The sequence below is a fragment of the Coturnix japonica genome, chromosome 14 (genome assembly GCF_001577835.2).
Source record: "Coturnix japonica isolate 7356 chromosome 14, Coturnix japonica 2.1, whole genome shotgun sequence".
Classification (NCBI taxonomy): domain Eukaryota; kingdom Metazoa; phylum Chordata; class Aves; order Galliformes; family Phasianidae; genus Coturnix; species Coturnix japonica.
Window position 1 is genome coordinate 5,443,905 of NC_029529.1, and position 26,153 is coordinate 5,470,057.

General features: G+C 46.0%; 1 long non-coding RNA gene across 2 annotated transcripts; it reads right to left on the reverse strand.

Annotated features, from left to right (window-relative positions):
* Positions 1-631: 631 nt before the first annotated feature.
* Positions 632-25,852, reverse strand: LOC107320812. Of its 2 annotated transcripts, XR_001558384.2 has the most exons (7): positions 25,746-25,852; positions 21,963-22,032; positions 7,116-7,225; positions 6,794-6,917; positions 5,870-5,949; positions 5,488-5,612; positions 632-1,539 (listed from the first exon to the last, which is right to left on the reverse strand). It is a non-coding gene; the product is annotated as an uncharacterized LOC107320812 (long non-coding RNA). The 2 variants fall into 2 exon arrangements; XR_004308979.1 differs by having other exon boundaries at positions 632-5,612.
* Between the last annotated feature and the right edge of the window lie 301 nt (positions 25,853-26,153).

The window sequence follows — 26,153 nt, forward strand, 5'->3', positions numbered from 1 at the left end:
CGGGCTCTGGGCGATGCGCGGCGAAAGGAAGATTTCCCCCCCCCCCGGCCTCTCGGGCTGCCACGCTCACGAGTAGGGGGAGGTGGACCCCTCCCCTAAAGGCTTTACAACGCTTTTGTGGGTGGGGGGGGGCGGACAGGGTTTGTTCCGCCTCCGCCAGGCTCCCCGTGAACGCGGACCCCAAAGGGGCGGATGCCTTCCCCTCCGCCCCCAAGTCTGATCTCCCATCTGAGCGCAGCGTTATGGAAATGCGCCCAGCCTCGCTCTCGTAGGGGTCCCACAGCCCCCTCCTCCCTGAGTGCCATGGGGGCATTAATTCATTAGTCTGAATAAATAAATGGATAAGCCCAAGTTAGAGGTCGGAGCGTTTTAATAAATAAAGATCTGCTCTTAAACTGCAGTGATTTTTAGCTGAGTAGCTAATCTTCTCAAGGGCTTAGCTCGGAGGGATCAGAATAAACAGATAATAGAAAGTCGTTACAGGCACGGTCCCCTTAAACTCTGCTGAGGAAGTTTGATTCTTCCAAGTTATTTCAAATTACGTGAATTATATCTGAATGTAGCCCAGGTGGAAAGAAGGGAAAAGGGAGATTAAGAATGTTAGCTCGATGCATTCCCTTCGACTGGAATCTTTTAAAGAATGAGCTCATTCTGTACCACCACATTCAATTTGCAAATGCAGTTCCCAACGCTATTCTTCATGGTTAATAACTGGGAATTGATTGAAAAGGGAGGTCATGCCGCTCTCCAAGCAGAAAGCACTGAGCCTAATGGGGCCAGCGAGGAGATGGTTTTACACACGCGCGTTCGGTGGTTGTTTTATTAGATGTTTGCAGGTTGTGATTAACAGTATGTGGCAATTTTATTATTGAACAAACAATGCTTCTGACAAGCAGGACACGGCCTGCAAAGCGATGGCGAATGGTGCGAAGGAGAGATTGCACTCGGAGTTTCCATGCGTTTATACTGGATAATTAGGGCAAATCATAAATTACCGTAGGAAGGGGAGATTTGTCTGTGAGTTGGTGTGGCTCTCCTTGAGCAACTCGGCTTCCACTCGTAAATTATCTTGCTTAGGAAAATGACCTTTGAAGGAACAAAAGGAGTTCTACTATAGTGGGAAGAGGCCAAGCCTGGAGAGCGATAGCAAAAGCTGCCCAGGCCATAAACCATGCACTGCCTCCTCTCCAGCCCCATGTCAGAGAGCAGGATGCTGCTCCCCTGGCCAGCAGATCCACCCTCAAAGCAGTTCCTTGCAGCTGTCCTTGGCTGAGCTGGGGCTGCAGACAGCCTTCCCATGGACAGGCATCATACACAGAGTATGGCATTTTCAAGATCTTAACCTGTTGCCCGATTGGAAGTATTTAAAGCCAAGAGCCTTATTAGTAAACTCCATACAACAGTGGCAGCTGAGAGGGACTTTTATTGCAGAAACACAGGATTTTGATGAAGCTTGGCAAAAAATAGGCCCAAACCAATCCTCAGTGGGGATTTTGGCTCATCCTCCGAAAGATGAATTAACTCCAATGGTGGTCATTGCTGAGGAGAGACAACATTTTGTTGGCAAAAACACTCCCTCCTTCCCATGCTTCCTGCTTAACCCACATGTGGCACTTGGAAGGAGCAGGACAGATCCTGCTTCATTTACTCCAGATGGCTGCGCTGGCAGCAGGAGGGCTTCTGCAGGTCTACACCAGCCAGAAGGATCTGGCCACAGTGCTGCTGTCACTAAGAAGCCAGCAGAAATCTCAAGATCGATACTGATCTGAGGCTGTATATACCCTGAATGGGCACTTGGCTCGTGATTTCACAGCTGCCCTAATGGGATGTGTAATGCTCTTAGCTGGCCCTCATAGATTGTCCCCCACTGGCACGCACCTGGCTGTACTCCAGAGCACACAGGAGGTGGGAAGGTTGGGGATGGGCACAGCTGCCCCGAAACCACACAGACAGCAGCCACCCAGGCCAAGACAGCTCCCAAAGCTACAGCAGCCACAGTGGTTTTTAAGCAGTGAAGAAAAAGGGTCTGCTCCATCACAGTCCGCACGTGGACTGAGGGCATCTAACCTCCCTTCCTTCCTCATCTTCATTGTTTCATTTATTTAGTACAAAGCAGTTATTTGCTGGTACAGAAAGACAAGATAGGGCCTTGCAGAAAGATCCCCAAGTCATCTCGAGTGTTTTTCATAAAGGTAACTTATGGACTGTTTTCCTTCCCACTTTTCCTATAGCCTCCCAAGGGCTGCAAGCCCCCCAGTGACCCAAAGGAATGAGGGCTACCCTGGCTCTTGATCCCCTGCATGACACATGTCCTGTACGCCTCTATGACAGTGACACAGAACCTGTTCCCATAGAGTTGCAAGGATCAGCTGGAAAAACAACAACAATCTGATTTAATTTGGGGGTATGATGCTATAGCATTTCCCAGGCTAAGGTAAGATCAGTGGGTCAGACCCACAGCAAGAAGCTGCTTTGTGTTTTTATGCCTTTGGAGCTGACCTCCCACATACAAAGCCTGACGGAGGTGCTGAATACTTTATGTAATAATTCTTTTTTTCACTGGATCTCATTCTAGCTGACTCAAATCCGAGTTCTTCTGATTGCAGAAAAACCTTCAAACAAGGAACAATCTCGCTAATAGTGCTTGCATAAATCATTCTCAAAATAATGAGTATCTGTGGAGTGAATTCATTTAGCTAAATAGATGGAGGACCACTTTAAAGTTATTTAGAAAGATTAACAAAAGAGAAGGGAAATGAAAAACAGATAATAAATTGACGAGAGAAAGGGGAAAAAATTGTATTAGAAACAATGAATTTGTTATAAATTCAGAATGCTAAGGAGAAATTTCCAAAAAAGGAGATTGGCACTGTGGTAGTTTGGCTGCACTGGTGCTAAAATGTATTTTTAATTAAAAATACATGGATGTTAAGATGCATTTTAAAATAGATAGATAAATAGGTCCCCAGCCAGCGGTATATTTTTACTTTTATGACTTTCAAATTCACCAATAATTTGTCATTTCCTCAGCACCAGAAAACACTTCACCTACTCCAGGGCTCCTTCTCCCATCGCACTCCCATCTCAGCCCTTCCCCTTCTTTCTCCATCAGTTCTGCTGTGCTCAGCCTCCATTCTGCCCTGTGCTCTGATGGGCGCACCTCATCTCCTAGGCTTTCTGTTGAAAAGTGATCTGTAAGGCACCCATAACAGCCCTGCAGGGCATCTTGCAAACATCTTGTGTTGGTATCTTGTAACCACAGGTTGCCCTGATTGAAGAAACCCACCTGGACCACAAAAGGAGTACAAAGGCTTCATATCCTACCTAAATCCCAGAGCAGGACCAGCACACTGTGATGCCTCTGAGGTCCATTCTGCCTCAATTCCACTTAACCTCCAGAAAAAAAAACAATACCATTTTCCATCCCTATGAGCTTTCAGCTCCATGTTAGAGCAGCACAAAGCTTCAAACCCTTCACCCACCTGCACTGCTTCTGAAATGCAGCATTTCCAAATGCAAACGTATTCCAAGCCCACGTGTTTTGGACAGGTTCAAAACCTGCATTGTGGCTTCTCTCTTTCTTCTGTTGTGTTTGGTGCTTTGATTTATTTACTTCTTGTATCATGCTTAGACTTGCTAAATATAAAAAGCTGTTTAAAATAACTCTGCAAAATATTCTCTGAGTCCTTGAGGAAAAAAAAAAGTACAGTGCCCAAATCTGCCTTCTTACGTTTTATGCTTTTAGCACATGCTGTAAATGGAATATTTCCATAAGAAATATTGGTTAAAAATAATTTCCACGTGAAGTTGATTCAAAGCCAACAGCCCCAGCAGGGCAGAAGAGGAGCTACCAGGTTGGCAGCGACAGGCAGTGCTTTCCTGGAAAATGTCCCCAAAAGAAGGGCACAGTAATAAATTGAGGGTGGTGAGGAATGGCACAGGGTGCTCAGAGAGGTGGCAGTACCCCATCCCTGCAGACACACACAGTCAGGCTGGATGGGGCTCTGAGCACTGATAGAGCTGTGGGTGTCCCTGCTCAGTGCAGGGAGTGGGACCTGATAGCATTGAGAAGTCCCTTACAACACAAACCACTCTGTGATTCTATGAAAATTACTGGAAGGCACAACCTGAAATGGGAGAAGTTGGTCTCCATGTTCTCCCTTTGCTTATGTCTTCATTGTCTTCACAATACAGATGGATGCTTGCTGAGAGGGAGCCAACACCAAAGAAATCACCATGGCCATGATTTCCCCAGCAAGATCATTTCCTTCCACAGAGCTGGAATTTCATGTCCCTTAACGTCACTGATGACTCTGTAGCCTTACGCAGTGAGAATGAGAGGAGCTTTGCTTTTACAGCTACATTCCTACTTGTTTATTAGGTGGGCAAGACAAGACAAAAATAATGACTTTTCAGCTTGTTGCCAGTATCAAAAACACTTTTGGTGCAGATCTCAAACCTCAAAGGCTGCAAGAGTCTGATTTCTTGCTGACAATTTATTCTTCTATGCAGAAGACAACAGAAAATTAAAGGCAAATAAAGCGCAATTTAACCAAAGAAGTACCTGAGTAGATTTAAAATGAATTAAAATGAATTTGTTCATTTAAATGACTTCACTGTAGGTCAGGCCCCATCAGAGGTAAAATTATTCTAATTGATTTTGTTGTTGGTAAATGCATTTATGGTGTGACAGAATACTTGAAATCACTGAGGCAAAGTGCTGATGGCACAGACTCACTAATTTACTGGACAAAATGACCTTTCTTGCACTAAGAACCAAATCTTATGGGGGAAAAGTCTTTTAAATAGCTGCTAATAGTTTAAATGAATTACCCAAGCTGATGATGCTGAGGAGATGAATATATTAGAGGATTTAACATACACAGTGATATATACAGAATATGTATGGGCTGAATATATTAGAAGATGCTTTGCATGAGCAATAATTTAATTTGGGACTGTTACGCATCCACAGAGGGGAAGCAAGCAGATGCTTTTTACACACACTAAGTGGTTTGACATTTCTCTTCCAGCCCTCAAAGACAACTGTTGGGCAGCAAACACAAGGTAAAGAAGTATAACCAAAGAGGCAAAACACTGCAGTGCTGTGTGGGTTCAGCTATCGAGCAGCAAAGTGCTCAGGGTCTGGGATGCATGCAGGTAGCAAAGCAATGCCCACACAGGGCTACAGCTGAATGAAACTAAATGCAAGAGGAAACTAGAACTAAGCAGTGCCTCACCCTGATCTAGCTGTAATTTCCTTGTTCTATGAAACTCCTATAATGTTCTTTACACAATTTATTGTAAATCACTCATGGCTTGTTTAATGCTCCACTGATTTTATCTTGATTTATTGCATTGCCACCCTGCCTGGTGAGGCAGCAGCCATGGCTTTACAGTCTTTAATCAAAGCCCAAACACCTGTAGCCTGCAATGGGTGTTCGTCCTCAGAGTACCTGCATAGTGCTCAGCATCCCATGAACCCACCTGCAATGGGGTCAGTACTGCACTTCTCCTTCCACAGCCACCAAGGTCCAGAGCTGCACAGTCCCTTGCATATGAGCCCTTCTGCCAGCTCCTGTTATCCTTTGCCTTAATTCCATACATGGCACCTATGGATCGTGGGAGAGATAGGACAAGAGACAATAGCTTCAAGTAATGTTGGGGGAGGCTCAGGTGGGATACATGGAGACATTTCTCCTCTGGAAAGCAGTTAGGATCTGGCACTGCTGCCCAGGGAGTAGTGGGGTCACCATCCTTAAAGGTGTTCCAGAACTGTGGAGATGTGGCACTGAGGGACATGGTCAGTGGGCACAGTGGGATGGGATGGGTTTGGGCTTGTGATATTAGAGAGCTTTACCAGCCTTACTGATTCTGTGATCACAGTCCAACAGCTGTCCACGCCATCCCTACCACTGAAAGCCTGTGTTCCTCAGACCGCCTCTAAAGCTGAAATCAGGAGAACAAAACCATTAATGAACTTAGACAGTGCCTTACCCAGACAGTCTATCTGGCCTTGCACAAGAAGCCTGTGACAGTGGAGCAAATCCAGGCTCCCCTATGCCTTAATGACAAAATGAGCTTCTCCCTCATTGGAAGTGACAGCCCGAGATGGTGACATCCAAGTGGTCTCTGGCTCCAGGGAGGTCAGCAGAAGAGGCTCTATATGAAGCATGAGGCTCACAGAGAGTGTCAGAAGGTCAAGGGAGCATCTTTTTCTCCCTCTTTGTGGGGCAGCTGACTTTACAAGACGCAGAGAACAGCTGCCTGAAAGAATCCTTTCATCACTTCAGACAGTGAACAAAGCCAAAAATAAATATTTCGGCTTCTGCAGTATTTAGAAAGACTTTATTGCTCCGAGGCCAAAATTTCAGCCTATCAAAGTCTCTTTACTCAGCCCGGGTTAAACGAGTAACTGATTTAGAACCATTAGAAAATACTGAACCAAATGCACAGTGAAAGTATAAAGCGTTCCCATGAAACTCTGCTAACTCCTGTCTCCAAAAACTGAAATAAGTCCATGCAGCCAGTCCCCAAGGGCACAGCCCAGAGCTCTGCAGGCCCCATACAAGTGCATGCCTTCACCACGCAGTGCCCTTGGCCCAGGGGCGTCCCTTGGTGGGGCTGTGGGAGAGGGCTGTTGCAGGGCTCCAGCTCTGCAAAGCAAAGAGCTGTGGGACATGAGGAGCATGCTGGCTATTTTAATCCCACACCGTAGACACTGAACAGCTGCACGTGCCAGGCACAGGCTGGGTGCAGTCACGTCCTGGTTTGCAAACCTTGTCTGGGATACCTGGTCTGCTCCTCGCCTGCAATAGCACCGCAGGGCTGTGCAGGATGGATAGATGGACACCCAGAGGATGCAGAGCTTGCTGTCCTGGTGGAGGGCACCCGCTGCTCATCGCCTTCTCCAAGGCCTGCAAGACACAGAAAATCTGAGCAGTAGTTGCTGGGAATAAACACAAGGCAGGGTCAAAGTCAGTTCTGCTCCCTGCAGCCCAAGGTTTCCCAGGCATCTGCTGGAGGACTCTGCTACAAGGCTGGATGGGAATCATACATTGTCAACACATTGCATGTGGTCCTATCACGCTGCTGTCACCAGGGCTGGCTCATACCTGTGCCACAGGCAGGTCCGGAGGTGCAGCTTCCAGCTGAAATCTCTGCAGCTGCCTCTTTGCTTTATGGCTAACAGTACCAAAGTGAACAGGAATTATTTAAGGTAATCCTGAAAGGGAAGGAAGGTATAAAATGTTTTTGCTGGGTAATTTAGAAGTGAATATGGCAAAATGCTCCAGGGTTTCACCCATGGGGCAATGCTGCGGCAGCCTATATGGCAGCATGTATAGATCAGTGGCACGCTGGCCTTTTCCATCATCTTTTTTTCTGCATGCTGTAACTTTCCAACAGTAGCAGGTACACAAGCCCAAAGAGATGGCACATGCTTATAGAAGTAAGGCTCTTGCTAGATTGAATGGGAGCCAGGCAGTTCAGGCTGCATCAATAACTGAGCAAGAACACAAGTCTTCTGCAAACTAAAAGCAAATAAATGCAAGAAGTCTTACTCCATCCCACCTTTGCCCTTCTATTAGCTCTGTATGTGAAAACGTTCTTATTTATAGACCTAGAGAGACAGGCAAGTAAATAAAAGTGCAAACAAGCTAGAAGCAATAGGTTAAATGCATCTGCAGGACAAAGAACAGCTTGGTGGACGCAGCTAAACAGACATCAAGTGCACAGAAAAACTATTTCTTAATAACACAATTGCTGTGCTGAGAGACTGCAACTGGCTTCTGCTTGGGCACTCCTCTGTGGGCTGCCACACCAGCGTGCTGCAGGTGTCTGAGGGATGCTGTTAACTTTATGACCCATTGCACAGCTTTGTGCTGTGTGCTCCCAGCAGGGTCACCTCCCAACTGCTTTTCTTTAGGAGGAACTGCTCCATCCATCGTATGGGGAGGAAGGAAGGAAATGCTGCTTTTGGAAAAGCAGGTATTTACCAACAGTATTTTACCTGTTAGGGGATATCCAGTTTACTGAAAAGCTGAGCATTGAAAAGAAGTGCTGATTTATAGGAGAAAAGTGGCAGCACATTTTGTAAGGGGGAAGAAGGATGCTTTGCTAAGCAGCCGAGATGCAGTAAGATTTGCTTTCACATTTGTTGCCACCTGGGTAAGTCATAGGAATAAAGCCATCCCTTATCCTGCCCCAGTCTGTAGCTCATTCCAATTTCATTAATCAGGGTACAACCACTTCTTCTCTCTTAGGCTGCACCCACACAGGGCAAAAAGCAGGGACATCATAGCCACGGCATCAAGCATGAAACTGATCTGCAAGTAGGAGACTGAGCCCAAATCACCTTTTCCTCACTGCTGCTTTAAGCAGTCACATCACTCAGTAGCCAGCCTGCCTTAAAAATGCTCTTTTGCAGAGATGTTTCTATTAGTTAAGGCTTCCCTGCTGGTCTACAAGTCAGCATTCAGCATCCCCAAGGCCGCATGGAAAACACCGCTGCTCTGCTCCTTCAACCTCGCTCATTGCAAGGGGATGTGCCTGTGACCCACTAGTGCTGTTAACTGTTCCCTTGGAATGAAGCACACTCGCTGTCTTAAATAACTCAGAAGAATGTACTTCAATCAGCTATTGTTCATTAGGATTTATTAGCCTGGACCCAAGGGCAGGCAGGGAAGCTAATTAGAATTATTATTTTCAGGTGACATGTATGAGGAGCTCCTGGGGATGTTTTCAGCCCTCCATTTTATGGCTGAGGTGCAATTTTCAGGGTTATTTTCTGAGATTATTTAATTGGATGGTTCTTCTCAATAATGCAGAGGGGCTGTAGTAGGACAAGAAGGAAAACTGGGCCCCACTGAGAAATTCATGGGGGATAAATAGACAAAAGAACAAACATTAATAACGGCGACGGTTTATTGCACTAAAGCTTCCCAGCACAACCACTTTGATGCACCCAAGTACCTGAACTGACCACAGATGGAGGATAGAGGGCTCAGAGCCCACCACAGATTCATTTGTGCTGTGTTTCAGGCTCTGTACATGGTACACAGGCCACTGCTCCTTTGTTGTATCCAGCCCCAGTGCCACAAAGCAGCTGGTGAGAAGCAGGTCCCATCTCCAGAGAGCTGCTGCTGAGCCAGGAGGTGGACACTTGGCTCATCAGTCAACGCAGACCTTTCCATTCACACAGGCAACATGATGCTGAGCACATCCCTCTATGTGGGGGCACCATCCTGCCTTGGTGCAGGGTTTTTTGGGGGTCATAGCAGGACCCCAATAGGTGCTTCCTCTGCTGAGCAGCCACTCGTCACCCTCAGTTTGTGGCAGGGATAGAAGCTGAGAAGCAAATTAATGATGCAGAACTGACCCGCTCAGCAGCTGTCAGACAGTCCCCAAAGAGCTCACTGCTCCTAATGACACCTCCAGAGCTTTGCTGGAAAGGAATATGAAAGAAGAGCAAGAAATCAAGCTGGTTTGTCTTCGGTGACTGATTGATGCCAATGGACTCCACCTTGCTAAGCATTTTCAAACAACATTTGCAGCTGATGTCTTGATACGCGGAAACCTAAAGGACTTGGAAGTAGATGGAAGAAATTTCTGTTCATGAAGGTTGAAGTGCTTTCAATTGGAGCCAGCTCTGCACCAGGCAATGAGCACCCAAACCAGCCATGCTGGATTTGGGACTTTTGGACTTTAAAATGCCTCAGTTTGGATCCTCAGTGCCTCGATCAGGCAGAAGGAGGAAAACAAAACAACCCTCAACCACCAAAAACAGAGTCTGAGGGGAAGAAGTGAAACCAAATCAAAGCTTCCTTGTGTAGAGCAATGAATATCACAGCTCTGCATAGCAGGACACACACTGTGCTCCAAGAGTCTCCAACTTTGGAGGCACCACTTCTCTCCATGCCTTGATGTCTCCTTTTGGAATAAAATAGGATCAGCATGTGCTGAGCAGTGCCTGAAGGGTGCTGCTCGTAGGACTCCACGGGATCTCCATCTCCATATATTGTGTGCCCTCTGCTGGTGGCCTCTCTTTCCAGAAGCGCAGCAAAACCCCACAGGGAAGGGCAGGGGGGACCCGGGTCTTCCCTCCTATTTTTTTGCAGAAGGATGATCAGATGTGATATGAGAGAGAAAGTAGCAACAGCAAAGGGAATTTCCTGCTGCACACTTTGCCTCTCTCATGCTCTTTGGACCAGGATGGTTCCTGCTGCAGCCCCAGCATCCCTGCAGTGCAGCATCAGCTCTTGCCAACCAAACACTCTCCTAACACAACTGCAACCCAGAGATAAATGGGAGCAGAACTATAGAAGTTCCCAAAGTGCACTCAGTGATCCTTATTGGTCCCTTCCATTTGTTAATGCAAAGCACAGATTAGAAGAAAATACTCATGGCTGTGTTGTGCCTCCACAAGCAGTGCTAGTGAAGGATGGCACATCAGCCAGGTTCCACCAAAGTCACGTCAGCCATGCTCACCACCTTGGCTGTGCACTATGAATTATTGGGTGCTTAGACTTGGTTTGCATGAGAACCCAGGCAAAATCAGCAAGTTTTGCATCACTAATCCTGCCAACCCCTCCTTCTCTAGCCCTTTCAGTCTAGACCTTGCATACCTGGTGCTATGGGGACAGGGCAACCTCATGCTGCTGCTGCTCCAGCATTTGCTATGACCATAGCATCATTCAGCTCTCCTCAAACCCAGCAAAAGCCTCTCCTCCAACGGCTGAGGACCCATTTCTCAGGTTATTTTTTAAGTTTTTATTACACATTAATACTTGTTCATGCACCAGCATTGTCTTTTAGCACAGATTATTCACTTTTCATCCACTCAAACATCCCCAGAATATTACTTAACCAAAAGCCAGCCAAAGAAGAAATGCATTTTTCCTTTGTGGAGGGAACCGGTTCTCCTACCAACAAAAAATATCAAGGCATGCAGGTTCAATGTGCCTTTGTAAGACTGGATTGGACCCGGTCCTATTTTCATCCCATTATTCTTTCCTTCACAATTTGTCTAAAGCTTTGCAGACTATGAAAAGCCACTTGCTGCCTGGATTGCTTTTCCTCCTCCTTTCATAAAGAATACTCTGTTTGCCATTCTATGGTTATAGGAACCACTCCTGAATGACAGGTCTGTGAAAAGACTTTGCCAATGGATTTATTTCTTCTTCTGGCCATCTCCTGCCCTTTCAGGGTCTATGTGCAGAGGCTCTCCCACTTCCTACACCAAGGCCTGTTTCAAACCTGAATTGTTTTCACATCATTGAGTTCTCTTTAGCCATCCCTATGCTTCCTGCCCCTGGTAACACCATTCTTGCTACTATAGATGAGGAAAATGCATGCAGCCTCAATGATCTCTGCCTGTCCAAGCTCACACAAGATGCAAGCACCAGAATGGTCTCTCCCTCTTGCAAACCTTGGAATTTTTTTTTACCTCTGAAACACACAACACAAAGTTCATTCCTCAGCCTCCATCCCATCATCTCCAGTTCCTTACAGCCCATTTTCCCTATTCCTCTCCCTCCAAGACCCCACCTCATGCAGCCCACCCTGGCACCAGGTGGCTGTAAGGAGAACACATTGACTTCCAGCCTGAAAAAGGAGAAGGGGGGGGGGAAGAAAGAAAGCAACAAAACAAGGCAGAAAGCACTATAAAAAGATCTACGAAGAGACTAATGACACTGCTTAAACAAAGTTGTCTCCTGCGATAGTGCTAAATCCTTTTTATGACCTTTCAGCCTTCTAGAACAGTGTATAAGACAATTTTGCTGGGCTCACTGACAGCCAGTAACTGTTCTCCTTGGTACCAGGAGTCTCATTACAGAACAAATAAGGCCCATTTTACTATTCCCCCCCTCCCACCTTATAAAACATTTAACCATTTCCCTCCTGAGCTGATCCACCTGAGAAACTGGAGATAGGGAAACATTCTCTGGGAGCAGCATCACAGGAACTGCTGGGGGAGATGAAGCATATTCTGCATGTGATTACTGCATAAATGATGCTTTGATCACCAAAAGCAAAGAGCAAGGAGATAGTTCTAACAGTCCAAAAACACATGAAAAGCTAATGTAGGAAGCAGCTTTAATACGTGAGACAGTAGCACAGTATTTACTTTGTGACCTTTAGCGAGTACGGGCAGTGCAACAACAAGCTAATTTAGCGGAAATAAAACACCACCAACAAAAGAAGGCAGAAAAATTAACCCAAGAGCTCCATGGCAGAGTGAGAGAGGGAGATCGTGGGGCTGGAAGCAGCTCTGTGCACATATGCTGGGAACTAAGCTCTGCAAAGCACTAGGGGAGCAATGGGTGCTCAGCAGCTCCTGCAAACAGTGATTCTGTGATATAAGCAAAAGCCCCAAACTAGAGCACCTTTAGAGCAGACACTAGCAACTATACCATCAGATACAAGTACAACAGCAGCCTTTGGGGAGGTTTTGCAGGGACACCTTCAAACAGCACAGGAGGATGGGAGGAACTGCAGACATGTGGGCAGAGTCCCCAGGTGGGAAAATCAGCTGAGATAACTTGAAGGGATGGAAGGGGGCAACGACAACATCTGGGAACTACATTTTCAAGAGAATTTTGAATATTTAGGGATAAGAAAGAGCAAAGATGTACACACTGTTCTTTTAAGATTTCCCTATTGGCTGTTTGAATCTGATACAGTAAGAACTATGGAATGAACAAGTTTTTGTTTCACACCAGCAGAGCATCAGGAACCCCTAAAGACAAGGTCCTGCACAGGGCCACATGCAGTTAAAGTTCCTGTCCCCACAGCTACACCTGGCACATTTGCAACATTTTATCCTCAGAAGGAAAAGGCAAGAAATCCTTCAATCTGCAATGTCTGCCTGCTTGAAACCTGCAAGGAGAGCACTTGCTATATGCCATGAAGCCACTGAGAGCAAAAACTGCCCCATGGTAGAGAGAAAACTCTCCAGACAAATCACCATGGATAATATCTACCTTGGGAAAAATAGTCTGAGCAAGTAGATGGAAAATGCCACGTTCTGATCAAAATCTCTAACCAGTTAATGGCCCATGTGAAAGAAAAAAATAGCATGATAAACACTCACAGAAGGACAGTGCCCATCAGCTAATTTGTGCACGATGAATAATTCAGCCACATCTATTAAAAAGGCTTCACAAAGATGATGATGCAGGGATAGGAAGGAGAGCAGCCACCTCGAGATACTGCTCAGCACCAGCTGAACCCAGTATCTGAAAGCTGAGGAAAGAAGTGATGGAGACAGCAAGGCAGGAAATGGGAGCAAAAGGAACTCCTACTGTCCCTAAGAGCATCTTCCCATTGATGGCATAGAACATTTCCACACTTAGATTTACTTTTCCAATCATGACACATTGACAGAGACCTTGAGATTGGATGGGCTGCTTCCCAGCCTCTTCCATGAGGTCTTTATTGAGGAGGATGAAGCCAGAACACATTAGAATCATCAGGACCTCTGGAAGTCAAATCTCACATTTCCTTGCAGAACATCCACAATACACAGCAAGCAATGGAGGCAACTGATTTTACTCATCCAAACTGTGTTTATGTAACATCAGAGAAAGCTCTGGGCCTCCATCTTCCTAAGCAAAGCTTCACTTCAGCCCACTATAAGCAAGTTTGCTTTTCCTTCTTTCTGAGGGCTCAGCATTTCTCAGACTGGGGTTTTCAACCTGAAATAGGGTCATGAAACTTTTTCAATGGGGTTACCAGCTCTGGGCAACCTTGTGTTTATTCCCAATAATCTGCAAGGCTGAGTTCAGGGAGGTATTTTTGGTGTTGTGGCAGGACAGTCCAGCATAATTTAATTTAAATTTATCTTTGTTAGCCAGAAAATTGATCTGCCTCCTCTTCTGGTCAGCATTATCGCTTGGCCAGGGCTGGCAGGAAATATCTGCATCATGCCAGCAGCAAGGGAAAAAAATGTCTGCTCACAGATAAGTGTGGGATAGCAGTGGGAGCAAGAGAGGGTCAAAACAAGGCAAAATTGTTTCCTGACCCTAAAGAAATAGGGTGAGAGACCTGCAGGCTGGCCCCAGCTTCTGACACACACTGTGCTTATGCACATATAGAAAGGCATCTGGTCCTGGCCAAAAATCATTTCTTTTTCAGGAGATCAGAGCACAGAGAAAAGGAGATGCAGCATCAGACCCACTTACCCAAACCAGCCCATGTTTGCTATGGGCTGGGAGCTCCTCAGTCCTTCCCTTCACATTGCTGTGGCCAGAAGTATCCCTGGCAATGCCACTCACATGGGATGCGCTCTGCTCCATTTTAGGGCTCCTTTCTATTGTCACTGTGATCTGAAGGAGCATTAGTAGGACAGTGACAGTAGCCTCATACATATGAAATACACCGAGGGTGAAATGTTTAATAAACCATCACATTTGGAGCCTTCTTCCCCTCTCATTGGTCATGTCCGTCTTGACTTATTCCTGCTCCATAAAGGAAGTGGCAGGATTTAATAGTCTTTTATTAGCATGTCAGCTTTTAAAATGGCCAAAGCCTTATTCATAGGGTAGGTTAAAAAAGAAAAAAGGAAAAAAAAAAAAGCAGCACATTCAGGAGAAACCCTTCTCATTTCAGCCAATGAAAGGGTTGAAATAAATGTGGCTATACGTGCCTGGCCCCTTTCTGTCATATTTGGAGATGAGCTGTCACACTTTCTCTCCAAGTCAATCTTGCGTTTTTCTTTCTTCCCATGCTTCATGCCCTACCACTCTACAAAGCAGCTCGCTCATTTCCAAACTGAATCCTCATATCAAAAATATGAAGTTATTTGTCTTAAACAGATAGTCCATTAAAAGACATTTATGTCATATAAAGATGAGTGTTTCTTCTCATGCTTACTTGGAAGGATTAGACAGGTTCTTCCTTCTTTCTCCCCACATTTAGTTTTCTGACCAATCTCACATCTTATTCTACGCCTTTCAGATTTTGGGGTTCTGCCTTCAGTTGAGAAGCAGCATCTGCTCTCTGACTGTCTTGAATGGGAAAAGCCAGAAGAAAACCTTCTCCCAGTCCAGACAAAGGAAGTTCCCTGATACATCCAGATTTCTATGGGCTCATTAAGAACAGACCTGAAACTTGGAGTCATACCCTTCATTACCGATTACACCATCCTAAGAAGCTTATTACCTTTAATTGGCTCAGAGTTGCACTGAAAACATGGAGCTGACTCCACTCTAATCCACTCAAGCACAGCCTCTAGGTTTCAACTGGAAGCAGGTTTTCACCCTAGAGCCTCTTAGAAGCAAAATCTTATTTAGGTCAGAAGTGACATTTTCCTTTCTGAAATAGTAGGCCAAATGCCAATGAAACTGGAGCATGTTAGTTGGAGCAGCCCAGGGATTTACTTTACAATACTGTGTAGTACACCCATGTGAACACTGGGGAAAAAAAAAAAGCAATCTGCTGTGTTAAACTTCTGACAACTTATTCGTTGGCATCAATTGAGCATCAGAGTTTCCACCCCAGAGAAAATCCTCATTACTGTTAGAAGAAATCCCCTCCAGCCCTATTTGGAACAAAGCCCCACACCAAGACTTCATCAGAAGTCCCAATCCAGAGACACGCATGCTTGCTCTATAGCTATCAGAATACATACAAGATGATTTTATGGAGTCCAAATGAAGAGCTCAGCTTCAGAAAGATGCATTTCAGTATAAACCTGCATGAAAGGACCAGGACTGGGAGTGGTTAATGGCTGCACAGTGCTGGGATCCCGATATTTTAGCAGCTACTTGAACACATACAGCCCCTGACAGTCACTACCCTGGAGATTCCAGGCATCCCCACACAAATCCCAGGGCCAACAAACTGATAAACTCTACACTCCAGATTCTCCCAATGAAATGCTCCAAAAGCAAGCTGACTTGAATAACAGAAACCATCAAGCTCCTGCCTAAACCAAAACTACAGACAGCAACTTACCAGTCCATGGAGCTTTATTAGCACAGCCTGACTGCAGGCTTCTTCCCAACAGCACCTTGAATCAATAGCTTAATTGCCTTCTTGCCTTGTTTGGCTTCTGGTTAAATTCACTGATGAACCCTGCAGATGAGGGATGAGTTAAAGCTCCGTTGCCAGACTCAGAGATCTATCGGATCTCTACATATAAAGGCAGCAGGCACAAGGAGCTGTGCCATGGGAACAGCCCAGCCCTGCAGCACCCAGGGAGTTCTCCCCACATCCTTATCGCCTGGGGGAGGAAGGAGCAGGGGGACATGAGCACATGCCTAAAGATGAGCTGATCATTGATATGGATGTTTCCCACAACAGTTTATCACTGCTTTTTGGCTGTCTTTTCTTCCCTAGCCAACCCTTGCACTTGGAAACATCTCCACCATCTGATCTGCACTTGTCCCCCAGTAATGATATTAACTATTGATCACTGTCACTGACAGCTCACTTCCTACTTTTGACCTACCTAAAGTAATTGTTTCCTGCAACTCAACCACGGCAGCTTTGAGGGGGCTTTGTAAGCCACCCACTGGATCCTCTGTTAAGTCAGTTCTTGCCAGATAAGGCAACTGGCTTCAGATGTGTCATTAATCCCATAAATAAGATGTCCCCGTTAGACGACACCTGTCATGTCTTTGTAATTTGTTATAAGGCAGCAATACTTTTGTGCCTCTCTAGGTATTAATCTCCTGGAGAGACCAGGAAGGCTATTTTAAGTGTGACCTGCAAAGAAAAGACAGTCTTTTGAGTCCTTTTGTTCCTTAGATCCAGAGAACAGGTAAGGAACTGGACTGTCTGTGTTTCCTACTTGGAGCTAATGGAGGAGAGGAAATTTATGGTACTTGAGGATATGGATTTTGATTCCTGGAAGACTGCACAATGAATGAGAGAAGCTAGATTTACAATTTCCAGTTATCAGGGAATCGTAACTTATTAGCAGTCAATCACAGAGTTAAATGACAGAAGAGATTTCTTGCTGACTTAAGAGAACATTCATACAGCATTAGGGAAGAGGTTGGTAGAGGAACCACCAATGAATCCTAATATCTAAGATTAAAAACAAAGCAGAGAAAAAAATGACAATCCAAAGCAGTACCTCATAAATCAGCATTTCTTATGTGGCCCAGAGTTGAAATGAAGGGACACTTTATTAACAGCACTTCCCAACAGATCCTAATGACAGCGTGCCCTTTTAGCTCCCAGCACAGCCCCAGGGCAATGCAAACAGGGGTCCCAAGTTGTGACCAAGGTATCACAAATGGTCACATATATGCTTCAGAAAGACTCACAGCCCAGGATGCATCATTGCCTTTGATGTGGATGCAGATGTGTATCCACAAAGCAGCGCAGAAATGGTTTCATCCTTGTAATTAATCTATTGTGATCCTAGGGGGTACATCATACATTTACAGCAACTTCTGCAGTACTGGTGAGGCTCCAAGCAGTGGCTTCTGAGCCATGGCTTGATGAAGTCTGTAAAACCAGGGACCTGAACTGCTCTAGACAACAAGGACAACCAAGAACAAACTGCAGAGTTGGTTTCTTTTGAAGATCACCATCAGAGATACTTTAGCCATCCCATTGGGAGTGGAGGAAGGGTTTTCAGCATGAAAGCAGCTTAGCTGCCCATCTTAGATGAGGTTTTTCTTAGACAAGAGACACGTACTTGTCTGTGTGTCACCTCGCTTGTATTTAAACCCTGTTCAGAAGGCTTTTTATTTCAAGAGGGTTTAAACTCACATGCTGCAGCGGAGAGAGTATTTCATCCTTGAAATACTCCTCCAGACAGGGAAGTTTTCCCACCAAAGGTTACAAGAAACCAGCTTCTGACATTTAATCATGGTGATTTGCTTCAGCAGGCTGGTATAAAGTACCACTCAGCATAAATAAAGACATCAATCTGGCTGAAATTTCCCAACTGCTCCAATTTCACAGGGCTAAGGATGAGTAATGCTCTGGTCTTGACTCCAGCTGGAGCATCTCGTGGATGAGATGGTCCCTATGGTAAATTTGGGGCTTCAAGAGAAGCTCCAATTCCTTCTAAAACAAGCAAGGGGCAAAGGTTTGCTCCATGCTGCTGTTATATTGTACAAGGTCAGCATTCTGTGCTTTCATATGTGACAGCACGGGACCAAGCAGTATTGGCCATGCCCAGCCCTAAATCAAAGCTGTTGACTTAAGGCTGCTGTTTACAATGGGAAAAGCTGTGGCAGAGGGGGAACATGACTACAAGAGCATCCCAGGGGATTCTGGGCTGGCAGAACAAAATGACATATGTAAATCCATTTCACTGGCAGAGACCTCACTATTTGAATAAGTTTAATATTAAACTGACTCAAACATTGGAACAAGCCCAATTATCAAGACAGTTCACATGCTCGGACCCATAGGGCATGATGTACCTTCAGCTGCATTGTCAGGGTTTCCTAACAGCTCATAGTTTGTGGCTTTGAAAACTGCTCTGAAAGATGCTGCTTAGCCTAAAAACACCCTGGAATGGACACAAATACAGCAGGCAGGATGAGCCTGCTGGCATATAAAGTTTGGTTTCCTCATGAGTGATGTGATCCCTACTTTCCCCAGTCATGAGCCTCCATCCATCTCTCCTATTTAAGAAGCATTCACTGTTTGAGGATTTTCTTTGCATAACTAACTGTGAAGACCACAATCAGAGAGGAAGGAACACAAAACCACTCACTGTTTGTAGTTTTACCGCAGGAGCCAGGGGTTTAAAGCATAGCATTTACAGGCCACTGCCCACAGAAAGACATCAGTAGAAGGTCACAAGCAGCACTACTGGGGACTCAGGCAGCCCTGCAGGGCTTGACTCCAGACACACTTCATGGCAGAGGTTTGGACTTATTTCTCTGCTGTCCCCTAATAACAGCTTATAAGCCAGAAAGGCCAACAACCCTGTGATAAGGTGCCTTAAACCACACTGAACAGCTCTCCAGGAGACAGCACGTGTTAACTCAGCCTCTGACCAGCTCATTAGAGGTTAAGCACCAATACTGAACATAAGGTTGAGGTCCCTCAGAGTAATCTTCCGTAGAATAAAGCACAAAGAGGAGCATGGAGCCCATGCTGTGTTCTGACAAAGGCCTTTGGTTACCCTAGAAGCCCAATAAGCCAACCAGGAAAGAGCTCCTCACTCTACTGTGCTCCAAGATCCCCCTAAGCCCAACCTCATACCCCACCATACCCACTGACCACATCCCTCAGTACCACATCTCTGCAGTTCTGGAACAGCTCAAGGGATGGTGATCCCACCACCTCCCTGGACAGCAGTGCCAGCATCTGATGGCTGTTTCAGGGAAACTTTTCCTAACATCCAAACTGAACCTGGAAGAAAAGGTTCAGTCATCATGGACCAGGATGACTGAAAGCTCAGAAAAGCACTATTCAAACCATCTAAATTGCTTCAACAGCACATACACAGATGTATTCCTTCAAGAAACAGTGGAAGATGCATCCAAGCCACCAATTACTCAGCACAGGAGGGAGAGCAGCAAGGCATGAATGCTGATGTCCCAAGAGGGAGCAAGGAGGCTTTGCAGGAAGCACAGCTCCCTGCGTGGCTCCTCAGCTTCCTCATTTAGGAGGAGAGACAAAAGGTTGCATTCCCCGCTCAGCCCCTGAGCAAGAGATAATTAGTAGCTCATTGTTTTAAATCCTAATAAGTGCTCCCCAAACTAACTAACCATGTTGGACATAATATAAAAATGGTTCTGGTGAAAACGCAATTTGTGGAGCAGTCTAATTAGTTGGCCATGAGAGCAAGGAGCCTGTGCAGCACTCGCTGCTGAGGGAGACCTATTTGCACAAACCCCAGAAGGCTGCCATGTAATAACAAGAGCCAATTTCTTCATTTCCTAAAGATCCGCTAGCGAGCAGCCTCCAGACTTCCTTCCACCATTTGTGAGCCCTGCAGTTAGCTACATAGAAGATTTAATCTCTCCTCTTTGAGTGGAGCAGTGGAAAACAATCTTTTTGGAGTTTTCACAACAGCTGCCCAGGGAGCTGCTGCTTCACAGCAAGAGCAAGAAGGGCCCAGCTGTGGGTTCAGGCTACTGCAGCTCCCATACCAAACTAGTACAGTGCCTGGATTCTCCAGGAGAAGGGATGAGAGTTGTGTTCTGACATAAACACAGGTCTGGAAGCATTGCTTGCTTTGGCAGCCAAGCTTTTAATTGATGCAACACCTACCAGTACCCAGTTTGGAGACCTTTCCCTCTGAAGCCCTGAAGGCATGGGACAAGGGAAGATTGCTTCCTTCAGATGACAGTGCTTTAAATAAAAAAGTTCAAACCTATGTTCTTGACAGCTTCAACAAAGCAATTACAGCCCTGAGTGAAGGTTACCAGTACCTGTGGTCTTGGCACAGCTTGTCTTCTGCGACACCAATGAGCAGCAAATAAGTGTTTTGTCACAAATCAAGACTGTCCCAGAAAGGCCAAAGGATGGTCTGCAGCAACCTCAGTGCCACTTATATTAATGGCAGAAGCACAAGGAGCAGCACAGGACAGAGATAAGATACAGCTTTCCCACCCCCACCCTACCTACACACACACTGCAAAGCAACCAACCTCAGGGCAGACCCCAAACTGAGCACAGCACAAAGCTTACGGTCGTGTTAGCTTGGGGACACAGGCATTTTGCATAAGGCATTGCTTTCAATGCTTAGTGCAGTAGGCCATGCTCATTGGAGGTCTGTTCAAACTATAGGGAGACCCCACTCCATCCCTGGCTAGACCAGTTCATCACTGCATGAAATCTCTGATCTTTGGCTCAGCCACAGCATGACACTTGCAATACAGGCACTTTCCTGCTGTATACTTCCCTCTGGCCACAGTGGAAGTAACCCAAAAGTGAGAGATGACAGCCAAGGACACCACAGCTGCATTTCTCCTCTCCCTCCTGCCCTGTCCAGGGCAGCAGAGGAAGGAGGAAAACTAACTTGGAAGGTGACTGAACAGCAGAAGGACACAGCTGACTGCATTTGAACTGCTGCAGCTTCCCCGTGCTCTCCTACAAGAGGAAAATCAGCTGGAGGAAAAGTGTCTTAACCCCTCACAACAACTCACTTGGGTTGTTCAGGCTCAGGTGAAACCAAGCATGCACAGTGAGAGAGGGAAGGAGGATTTCCTAAGGCCAGCTTTCCTGCTTGGCCAGCCAAGCCACACAGCAACTCTAGAGATGCTGCAGACTGACAGTGCTGCAAAGCTAGGGAGCTCCCATAGCAATCACACACCCAAAAGGGGAGTCTCTATCCCAGGCACAGCCTATAAGGAGTTCAGACCTTGCAGAATCACATAGTATTTGCTACAACCAAGTTGAACAACTTCTGTTTCTCCCTCCAAAGGCAGCTGTCCCTGAGAGCTGCAGCTCCCTCTGACCTTGTGCACAGACATCACTGCACTGAGCTCTGAGGGCACCGAGTGACTTTGCAGCACACAGCTCAAAGTAAATTGGGCTTATGGAAAAGTTACTCAGGCACTTCTGAGCTTATATCCGTCCCCGCAGCTGTAGGATACCTGGGCTTTGTGCTCTTCTCTGAAATATTTATGTACTAATGAAGGTGGAAGCAGAGGAAACTGAGGTCACTTAGAGAGGTAAACTCCTCATTGCAGCTGAAATAGCTGAGACAGCAAGTGAGTTGGAAGCAATCAAGAGCAATTAAAACATGCCTGTACTACATAACATTTACTTGTTATGCTACAAGGGTCCAAAAAAGAAAAACAAGGGGGTTTTGCCAATTCTTTCCTACTCCATTACCCTTGCAACCAGGAGAGCATATAAAACACCTCTGCTTTGCTCGCTGTTCCCTGTGCGTTCAGCTCAGCTCTCCCTTGTCTCAAAAGCTTAAAAGCCTGTTTTTTCCCTTTAAAAGCCAACTTGCCTGCCAGGTAGCTTCTCTTAATCTCTCAGCCTTGGCTAGAAGCCTCTCTAGGCTGCTGAAAGAGATAGCTACTTACCCTTTGTTCTTGCGACAAGAAAAGCCTCAGCTATCAAATCCTTCCAGATTCCTTTGTAGTCTGAGAGACTCTAAAATGGAAAGAATAAAAACCATGTATCAGTCTTACAGATTAATCACTACTAAGGCTAGTGGTTAGACCAGCTTACAGCCATGCCTCACATCTCTGCAAAGCAAGCCTTTTACCAGACAGATAGCTATGAGATATAGCCATTCATCTCAGACAATGAGCATTGCGTCCTTCCTAATGTCAGCAGCAGGTCTGAGAAAGGAGCTAGAGGTGAAGCAGGCACGTCCAGCTGTGGCTTTCCCCCCAGGCTGATGGAGGTTCCCCAGGACCCAAACAGCCTCCATCAGCAGGAGGGACTGATGACTACCTCCCATTGGGATGGGTGGGAGAGGTGTGTTCGTGCCAGCCCAGGGCAGCTGCTTTGTTTCTCTATGGCATAAAGGCAAGGTGTTCAGCACACAGTGGTTTCACAAAGTACATCAATTAAAGAAGGAAAAAAAAGCACATAGCTCCCATAGAGGCATTTACAGAGGCTGAGAGCTGATCACAAAAATTGCAAGCAAAAATAGCACCCCAAACTCTCAGTTATTCCAGAGCAAACAAAGACTTTTTCATTATGAAGTTCTCTGCAGCTTCTGTAGAATTGGTTCAAAGAGCTTTTTTCCAAAGTCATTTGCAGAGAGCATTCAGCATGGTGGGTGTGAAGAGGTTTGTGCCCCCCATTGTGTCCTTGCAGTGCTATTTTCCTGCCTGGAAAGCAAAGCAGACCACTACTCAGCCAGTTCTGCATCAGGAGGATCTCAGCCCTCCTGGTACAGGCCCCAAATGCCTCCAGCGCGTGGAAACCCTCATGCATCCTGACAGCAAGTGTCAGAGGCAGCCCCAGAAGGAAAGAAAGCACAGTCACACAGTCAGCTCCAGTCAGCATTTCACAGCTCAGTGTTAGACATACTGGATCCTCGTTCCTCAGCAGGGCTGTGAGTGACTCCAGCTGCTGTCACTTTTCAGACAAAGCCTTCCTGAGAACAATTCTTTTGGTTCAACCTCAGTTCAGCATGCACCAATCTCTGAAGCATCATTAGCTCCCCTGCTTCAGCACTGCTCATCACCAAGATCCCTGTTCTCGTGCCATCCTCCTGCAGCTGCTCCTTCCCCAGCCACAGGACGTGGTTCTGATCCCTGTGCCTTGGCAAGTAGCTCACCCTCCTCCAGCAGGATGATCCATGTCATCAGTCCTTCTACCACTGCAAAATGTTGCTGCTTTCCAGAGCAAAACAGCTGAAGAGAGGATTTAAGCAGAGGTTAACGAAGTCCTCTCTGCTGAGGAACAAGCCTTCTCCTGGGCTAAGCAGCACTGTCCCCATTTCGTGTGGAAGTAACACTACAAGTAAGCAGCTGCTGTAACCATTAGAGCAGAACGCATTACAAAGATACCAAAAAAGCTTTTGTAAGCAATTTTCTCCTGTCTCACCCTCAGGCAATCTATCATGTTAGATCAGTCCAAGCAACTCCAGTGGTCACATTTCATCCACTCCAGCCAGATGATAAAAAAGCAGGTGCTGGTGTCACTGCACCCTGGAGTGCGCCACACTGGGCACCTTCATTATGATACACCATGGATCTGGGTCAGTGACTAGAGAGGCTCATGCTGGTAACATCCATGCAGGTTGTCTCAGTGTTGCGATATTCCCCAGCTCATTATCAATTTCCTCTTCCAGTGCTCAGTCTAATATTAAAGACTTTGAAATGTATATGCAGTTATGGTCAAGGAGAGTGTCTCCAGAGAAGCAATTTGCTACAAATACTGAGCTACTTAGAAATATTTATATATGCTAGGAAAGGATTAGGTTTCATTTAGCATTTTCTCCACCTTTGAACTTCCTTTAATGCAGTATTAAGCCCAAGCTACAGTAAATGGTTCTGAAGTTGTAAAGGAGAAAGACTTGCAGAGCAAAAAGATTGTTCAGAGAGGAAAAAGGATGGATTGTTCAGTGTTTTCCAGATTATATCATAGCAATTGAACTAAAGGGGGCCCAAGATATCAGCCCAACAATCTTTACTCGCAGTACAGTGTTCCCAAACTAGGGAGCATCAAAAAGAGACATAGGAATCCTAAGAACAGCTTAAAAGTATGAAACCTATGAGAAGGACAGCCTATCTAATGTATTAGAGAGGAGGCATTTAGAACGGAGCTGCACACCTCTGTGTGAGAACAATTCCATTTTTAAGAGAAGAGCACCATATTATTCACAACCTCCGACCAGACCCTGTGCAATAGCCAGAAGGGCTTTCCCAGACCCTGAAAGGAGGGAAGGAGCACTGGCACTGCATTTGCTTGGCTGTTTGCAGGCGTGGGTGGCCATAGCCACAGGGTCTTGGCACAGCCACCTTGAGACAGATGGGACTGTAGAGAGGCTGGGAAAGGCATTAGAGGTGTATGAGCCTCACCACAGGAATGCTGCACCACCCCACGTCTTGCCAACAGACCCAGATCAGCCTCCTCAGATTGTTTCAGGCTCAGGGCACCAAGAAAATAACCTAATAATAGGAACCTACTTCTTCAGCGCCTACCCCAGGGTGTATGTCGGAGCTGTGTGTGCACTGATGCCCATGGGGCAAAGAACATCAGATCCTCTGCAGGGACAGCATCTGCATGAGATAATGAACAAGGAGCTGCTGGAGCCAGCAAACAGAATTCCTGGTGTGCAGGCAACTGGCACTGGCCCTTGGCATTCAACATGGAAGATTCATAGTAATTGCCAGGCAGCTGAGGTCTCTACAAACTGCTATTTTTCTTACTTTTGCCATTGGCCTTTTTTGACCATTACCAAACACACCTCCAGCAGGCAGTTAATACGCTAATAGCTTACATGCTTTTAATGAAATTATTTTCTCACAACTAAAGCCCATCACGTGTTTTCACAGCACTGGCCACCATCAAATATTTACTCTGCTCAAAGAGCCATCAGCAACCTGAACAAAACCATTTTTCAAATACTGAACAGAAAAATACACTCCAATCTCTTTGAGCCAGTTACATCTGGCTCCAAGTTGCTGGCAGATGGAAGGAAAACTGGTTGCAAATGCTTAAAAATTTAAGCTTCTTGTATTTGCAAAGTTTGTAGGTCAAGAAAATACACTCAGAGCAAGTTAGGCAGGATCTGGTTGTAAAGGCACCCAGTTTTCAAAGGCAGAGAGATAGAAATATTTTATAGAAAGATACAGAGAGTGTTTACACAAACGCAAGCCAGGTAAGCATCTCCCTGTTTGGCCAACTTCAGCATCCCTGGGCAGTAGAACAGATATACTTGGGTACAGGTACATTGCAACCACAGCCCACCCAGTCTTGTGAAAGGCTCCCATAAATCCCAAGCTTTTTAGAGCTGCTGGGATCCCATTGCTTGAAAGCTAAGCCACATGCATGCATTGAAATAGTTTGGGTGAGATCTGCAGGGACTTATGCCAGGGCAGCATACACCATCAGAGGTGGACACTCAGAACACTAGAGATGCAAAGTACTCAGATTTTTTTTAGTAGGGCTGTTGGAACCCTGGTTAAGCAGAATCTTCCCAGTTCCAAGCCTGTATACAGATTATTAGCAAATAGTTAAAAATCCCTACATAAAAATCCCAAACCATTGCAACAAATCTTTCCTTACCACTGCAGAAGGGAAGCCCCACATCAAGGTCACTTAAGGTTACAGTCCCACTCTTCCACACCCTGGTGCTCCACAAAGCCAGATCCCCACTCAGGGCAGCCTGTACCCACACCAACCTGGATTTCCTTTTAGGGACCTTTCCTCCTCTTCATCCTTCCTCCCAGTTTGCACACAAGAGCTGATACTGTTTCTCAGGCCAGCAGCATGAAACCCCCCAGCTCCACCCAGCCACCACTTGCAAACCCCCCTATAGCCCCTCTACATCCCCTTATATACCCACCCACTTGCTCCCAGGGAGGCGCAGCTGATGCTGTTTTCAAGGGCAATGGGCTTGATATAGATCCAGACAGCCCAAGTGCATCCCATTAGGTAATTTTTCCAAGCAGATCTGTCATTATTTTGCAGAGGTCTCCTATTCCCACCTTCTGTATTGCTGCAGTTTTCACTGACAGGTCTTTAACACATCAAACACACCAAGGATCTTACTGAAGGTCTGAATCACAACGTAGAAAACCAGGGTTCTA